The following is a 7771-nucleotide window of genomic DNA, read 5'->3' on the forward strand; positions in this document are numbered from 1 at the left end:
CAATATAAAGGTATGTCTTTTGTGAACACGTCGATTAAAAAAAATAGAAGAATAGAATTGTCTACCGTAAGTTACAGTAAAAAGAGTATAACAAAGTCAGTGAGAAAAAAATGGGAACGCTTCTTTGACTTGCCATATCTTAGCTGTTTTCTCACCAATTTTAATTCTTTTTTCACCATTGGATTGGTAAATCTTTTATAAAAACAGTGAACAAAGAATGATGGAAAACAAATTTGTGTATCTGAAGTAATTGTAAAAACAGTAATTGAGAGTCAGTACAGACGAAATGAGTTTTTCTGTTCAAACAATCGTATCACGACCGTTTGTCAACCAATTTCAATTTTCTTTACACCAATGCAATCCTTAGAGCTTCTAGACTTGTAATATATGCGATAAATAGTAGATTTTCAAAAATTACTATACTTTTTCGAGTTTTTAGGAGATAGGATTTTTACAATGTACGTGGCATACGGTTGATTGAAATTCTTTGTGACTTGTTAGTTTTACGGTTTGAAAATTACCTGTTTACTCAATAGTTCTACATATTATACATGGATATTATTATATCAAAATGTTTGCACGAACGTGGAGAAACACATTATTGTATGTAAGTTACTAAATAATAGAGTGTGTTAGGACGATTCAGTAAATACGAAGAAGTTCAGAATTTTAAAATATTCGTCATATAACTTTAAATTTGAAGCGATGACCTATACATTTTAATACACCAGTCGATTGTAATTGATGGCTGCTACAATTTCTGAAAAAACACATTTTTATATTTTCTCAAAAAATAGCCAAAAGTACGTAGAAGTACAGAAATTTCATTTAGTTGGCAAATAACGTCGAATTCAAAGCGATGGCCCATACCTTTTTATGTACCAATCGAATATAATTGATTTTGGTTAGAATTTCTGGAAGAACAATTTATATATTTTCTCAAAAAATAGACAAAAGTACGTAGAACTACAGTAATTTCATTTAGTTGACAAATAGCTTCAAGTATTCAAAGCTATCACCTATGCAATTTATACACCAATCGATTGTAATTGATTTCGGCTACAATTGTTGCAAGCTAAACTTTTCATATTTTCCCAAAAAATCGACAAAAATACGTAGAAGTACAAAAATTTCGTCTGATTGGCACATAACTACAAATTTCCGTACTTCTACGTATTTTTGGATAATTTTTGAGAAAATATAAACAATTGTTCTATCAGAAATTGTAGCCGCCATCAATTACAATAGATTGGTGTATAAATAGTGTAGGTCATCCCTCTTAATTTGCAGTTACTTGTCAATCAAACGAAATTTTTGTACTTCTACGTATTTTTGTCGTTTTTTTTAAGAAAATATAAAAAGTTTATCTTGCAACAATTGTAGCCGAAATCAATTACAATCGATTGGTATATATAAAAGTATAGTCATCACTTTGAATTTGACCTTATTTGCCAACTAAATCAAATTCCCGTACTTCTACGTATTTTGTCTATTTTTTGAGAAAATATAAAAATGTGTTCTTTCAGAAATTGTAGCCACCATCAATTGCAATCGATTGGTGTATAAAAAAGTATAAATCATCCCTTAAAATTCGACGTTATTTACCCACTAAATGAAATTTCTGTGCTTATACGTATTTTTGGCTATTTTTTAGAAAATATAAAAATGTGTTCTTTCAGAAATTGTAGCCAAAATCAATTACAATCGATTGGTGTATAAATTGCATAGGTGATAGCTTTGAATACTTGAAGTTATTTGTCAACTAAATGAAATTACTGTAGTTCTACGTATTTTTGTCTATTTTTGAGAGAATATAAAAATCGTTCTTTCAGAAATTGTAACCAAAATCAATTATAATCGATTGGTATATAAAAAGGTATAGGCCATCACTTTGAATTCGACGTTATTTGCCAACTAAATGAAATTTCTGTACTTCTACGTACTTTTGGCTATTTTTTGAGAAAATATAAAAATGTGTTTTTTAGAAATTGTAGCAGCCATCAATTACAATCGACTGGTGTATTAAAATGTATAGGTCATCGCTTCAAATTTAAAGTTATATGACGAATATTTTAAAATTCTGAACTTCTTCGTATTTACTGAATCGTCCTAACACACTCTATTATTTAGTAACTTACATACAATAATGTGTTTCTCCACGTTCGTGCAAACATTTTGATATAATAATATCCATGTATAATATGTAGAACTATTGAGTAAACAGGTAATTTTCAAACCGTAAAACTAACAAGTCGCAAAGAATTTCAATCAACCGTATGCCACGTACATTGTAAAAATCCTATCTCCTAAAAACTCGAAAAAGTATAGTAATTTTTGAAAATCTACTATTTATCGCATATATTACAAGTCTAGAAGCTCTAAGGATTGCATTGGTGTAAAGAAAATTGAAATTGGTTGACAAACGGTCGTGATACGATTGTTTGAACAGAAAAACTCATTTCGTCTGTACTGACTCTCAATTACTGTTTTTACAATTACTTCAGATATACAAATTTGATTTCCATCATTCTTTGTTCACTGTTTTTATAAAAGATTTACTTATCCAATTGTGATGAAAGAATTAAAATTGGTGAGCAACCAGCTAAGATATGGCAAGTCAAAGAAGCGTTCCCATTTTTTTTCTCACTGACTTTGTTATACTCTTTATACTGTAACTTACGGTAGACAACTCTATTCTTCTATTTTTTAATTTGACGTATTCACAAAAGACATACCTTTCTATTGGTGAAGACAGATTTAAAATCGATTATGTAACGGCTGAGATACGACCGGTCAAAGTAAGCGTTCCCATTTTTTTAGACCCCCTTGGTAGTCCGCGTAACTTTTTACCCCCTTGGTATTCCGAGTGTTAAAGAGGACTTCGGTAACTATTCGCTATACCGGCGCCGCAATGTTTTCGTACATAGGGCAATGGCTGCCGTTTTGAACCTGCACTCTCTTCAGTGAAGTTTAGTTAAATTCAGTTACCTCCAAGGAAAGCCATGGCATCGGTTATGGCGAAGTCACGTCCATTACCCTACCGGATGATTGATTGAATGCTGTGACAGTTTTCATCGTGTTCAGCGAACGAACGGTAAATAAATCATCAATTAAACAGTCTTTCATGATGTGCCAAAAGCGCTGTTAACGGTTTTGATCAATATATAGGTACCTATAGCTAGCATTTTGCGGCAATACTTTCCGCACTGAAGGCTGAACAAATTCTCTTTTACTAAATATCATTAATTATACTTCACTTGTTTATCTATTTCATACGTGGCAGTAGGTACCTGGAATTGGAGATAAAATTAATAATTTGAGGGTGAACTGTCATCGGTAAGGTACAAAACACCAGGCGATCACCAAATATTTCGATTTACATAGGCAGTTCCAGCCCGGTAGAAATAGGAAAAGGAATGTCTTCCTGACAATATTTAACATTTTCATTACATTTCCAAAATATTTAATACTGAATTATTAGCCTAAATCAACATACCACCCAACTTCAAAAATAATTCCAGGATTACTTGCGGAATCGAGTAAACAGCGATTATCCCTTATGTAATCCTTAACTGATGGGGTTCCCTTAGTTGTTGGTGAACTATTAACGCGTGTTCAATAAAAATGAGAATTTTTTCAGTCATGTAGTTAAAAAACAACCAAAAAGTATTTTTTATAAAAAATATAAGGTTTATTCTTCAAAAAAATGTCAATGAATATTGGACGGGGGCCCTTGTCAGCCGTACGACGCTACTTAGTCGTGATTCTCTCACAAGAGCGCTGGAAGGCACTGACGTCCATCTTCCGGATACAATTCCGGATTCCGGCAGTCAACTGCTTCGTATCGTTGGCCCGCCAATTCCACTAGGGCACTGAGGGAGCCAAAAAAATCCTCAATGGGACGGAACTGGGGCAAGTTAGTCGGGTTCCTTTCTTTCGGGACGTACGGTACCTTTTTCTGCTAAAGACACTCCTGCGTCTTCTTGGCGTAATAGGAAGACGCCTTGTCCAGCCAGAAGTCATACTTCCCATCCGCATGATGCTCTTTTAAGAACGGCAGAAGAATTTTTTCTTGACACTCCTCCTGGTACACTTGTAGATTGTAGATTTTTATTGAATTTGAGTAGAAATTACTCAAAATTTGGAAAAATTCGCTTTTAATTAGATTTGAATAGAAATTACTCAAAATTTGGAAAGTCCCTTTTTATTGAATTTGAGTAGAAATTACTTAAAATTTGGAAAAATTCGCTTTAAATTAGATTTGAGTAGAAATTACGCTTTTAATTAGATTTGAGTAGAAATTACTCAAAATTTGGAAAAGTCCCTTTTCTATTGAATTTGAGTAGAAATTGCTCAAAATTTGAAAAGTTCGCTTTTAATTTGATTTGAGTAGAAATTACTCAAAATTTGGAAAAGTAGAAATTACTCAAAATTTGGAAAAATTCACTTTTAATTATATTTGAGTAGAAATTGCTCAACATTTGGAAAAGTCCCTTTTTTATTAAGTTTGAGTAGAAATTTCTCAAAACTTGGAAAATTTGCTATTAATTAGATTTGAGTAAAAATTACTCAAAATTGGGAAAAGTCCCTTTTCTATTGAATTTGAGTAGAAATTGCTCAAAATTTGGAAAGTTCGCTTTTAATTTGATTTGAGTAGAAATTACACAAAATTTGGAAAAGTAGAATTGAGTAGAAATTACTCGAAATTTGGAAAAGTCCCTTTTTATTGAATTTGAGTAGAAATTACTCAAAATTTGGAAAAATTCGCTTTTAATTAGATTTGAGTAGAAATTACTCAAAATTTGGAAAATTCCATTTTTTATTGAATTTGAGTAGAAAATACTCAAAATTTGTAAATTTAGATTTGAGTAGAAATTACTCAAAATTTAGAAAAATCCCTTCTTTATTGAATTTGAGTATAAATTACTCAAAATTTGGAAAAAGTCGCTTTTAATTAGATTTGAGTAGAAATTAGAAGTCGAAATTAAATTAAATTTGAAAAAATTCGTTTTTAATTAGATTTGAGTAGAAATTACTCAAAATTTGGAAAAGTCCCTTTTTATTGAATTTGAGTAGAAATTCCTTAAAATTTGGAAAAATTCGCCTGAAAAAAAAGATTTGAGTAGAAATTACGCTTTTAATTAGATTTGAGTAGAAATTACGCTTTTAATTAGATTTGAGTAGAAATTACTCAAAATTTGGAAAAATTCCTTTTTTAATAAATTTGAGTAGAAATTACTCAAAATTTGGAAAATGAATATTGAGTAGAAATTGCTCAAAATTTGGAAAGTTCGCTTTTAATTTGATTTGAGTAGAAATTACTCAAAATTTGGAAAAGTCCCTTTTTATTGAATTTGAGTAGAAATTACTCAAAATTTGGAAAAATTCGCTTTTAATTAGATTTGAGTAGAAATTACTCAAAATTTGGAAAATTCCCTTTTTTATTGAATTTGAGTAGAAAATACTCAAAATTTGTAAATTTGGATTTGAGTAGAAATTACTCAAAATTTAGAAAAATCCCTTCTTTATTGAATTTGAGTATAAATTACTCAAAATTTGGAAAAAGTCTCTTTTAATTATATTTGAGTAGAAATTAGAAGTAGAAATTAAATTAAATTTGAAAAAATTCGTTTTTAATTAGATTTGAGTAGAAATTACTCAAAATTTGGAAAAGTTCCTTTTTTATTGAATTTGAGTAGAAAATACTCAAGATTTGGAAATTTGGATTTGAGTAGAAATTACTCAAAATTTAGAAAAATCCCTTCTTTATTGAATTTGAGTATAAATTACTCAAAATTTGGAAAAAGTCTCTTTTAATTAGATTTGAGTAGAAATTAGAAGTAGAAATTAAATTTAATTTGAAAAAATTCGTTTTTAATTAGATTTGAGTAGAAATTACTCAAAATTTGGAAAATTCCCTTTTTTATTGAATTTGAGTAGAAAATACTCAAAATTTGTAAATTTGGATTTGAGTAGAAATTACTCAAAATTTAGAAAAATCCCTTCTTTATTGAATTTGAGTATAAATTACTCAAAATTTGGAAAAAGTCTCTTTTAATTATATTTGAGTAGAAATTAGAAGTAGAAATTAAATTAAATTTGAAAAAATTCGTTTTTAATTAGATTTGAGTAGAAATTACTCAAAATTTGGAAAAGTTCCTTTTTTATTGAATTTGAGTAGAAAATACTCAAGATTTGGAAATTTGGATTTGAGTAGAAATTACTCAAAATTTAGAAAAATCCCTTCTTTATTGAATTTGAGTATAAATTACTCAAAATTTGGAAAAAGTCTCTTTTAATTAGATTTGAGTAGAAATTAGAAGTAGAAATTAAATTAAATTTGAAAAAATTCGTTTTTAATTAGATTTGAGTAGAAATTACTCAAAATTTGGAAAATTCCCTTTTTTATTGAATTTGAGTAGAAAATACTCAAAATTTGGAAATTTGGATTTGAGTAGAAATTACTCAAAATTTAGAAAAATCCCTTCTTTATTGAATTTGAGTATAAATTACTCAAAATTTGGAAAAAGTCTCTTTTAATTATATTTGAGTAGAAATTAGAAGTAGAAATTAAATTAAATTTGAAAAAATTCGTTTTTAATTAGATTTGAGTAGAAATTACTCAAAATTTGGAAAAGTTCCTTTTTTATTGAATTTGAGTAGAAAATACTCAAGATTTGGAAATTTGGATTTGAGTAGAAATTACTCAAAATTTAGAAAAATCCCTTCTTTATTGAATTTGAGTATAAATTACTCAAAATTTGGAAAAAGTCTCTTTTAATTAGATTTGAGTAGAAATTAGAAGTAGAAATTAAATTAAATTTGAAAAAATTCGTTTTTAATTAGATTTGAGTAGAAATTACTCAAAATTTGGAAAAGTTCCTTTTTTAATGAATTTTAGTAGAAATTACTCAAAATTTGGAAAAGTCCCTTTTTTATTGAATTTGAGTAGAAATTACTCAAAATTTGGAAACCCAGACCGCTCGGCTTGAACCACGACATTGAAATCCCTCTGTCCGATATCCCGATGCACAGCATAACTTTATTTTCAATCTTATGTTTAAACTTATAGATTACTTCGGGGAGTGTGGCCGACTTGTCGCTAGAATAGTAGCTGTCATTTCCTGGAATGTGGGCCTTCGAGAGCGGAAAGTAACTTGGATCGTCCAGCATGAACGACGTCCCGCGGTAGTTTTTCGTCATCCACTGGCACTGCGATTTCACGATCGCTATCTGCTCGTCCGTGTACTCGGGGGCAGGAATGCCACATTAAAATCTGTGTTTCAGTCACAAAAATCTTTTTACCATCTGTGATGACTAAAACAGGAAAAAAATCTGTGAGAATCTGTGATAAATTCCCAGAAAATCGGTGAAAAATCACAATGTTTCCAAAAATCTGTGAAATTTTCATCAAAACGCCAAAAAATCTGTCATCTGTAAAAAAGAATCTGTGATCAAAAATTGTGAAAAAAAATCTGTGACATTACAGAAACATCTGTAAATATGGTAACCCTGCTCGGGGGACCGAGGCTTCATCTACAGATCATGTCCTCTATCTTGAGGGTTCGGTGAATCAAGGTATGAGAGCAGTGATATTTTCGGTAGGCGTCACGCAAACTCGTTTCGTCCTTGTTGTCGAACAGCTTTTTCAACGCTTTCTTCTTCTTCTTCTTCTTCTTCGTCATTATCTTCGCCGGACGGCCGCTACCGGCCTTCCGCTCCTCACTCTGGGATGCCAGGATCCGGTAAACTGTACTCAGGGGCACGTTTT

The sequence above is a fragment of the Topomyia yanbarensis genome, chromosome 2 (assembly GCF_030247195.1).
Source record: "Topomyia yanbarensis strain Yona2022 chromosome 2, ASM3024719v1, whole genome shotgun sequence".
Taxonomy (NCBI): Eukaryota; Metazoa; Arthropoda; class Insecta; order Diptera; family Culicidae; genus Topomyia; species Topomyia yanbarensis.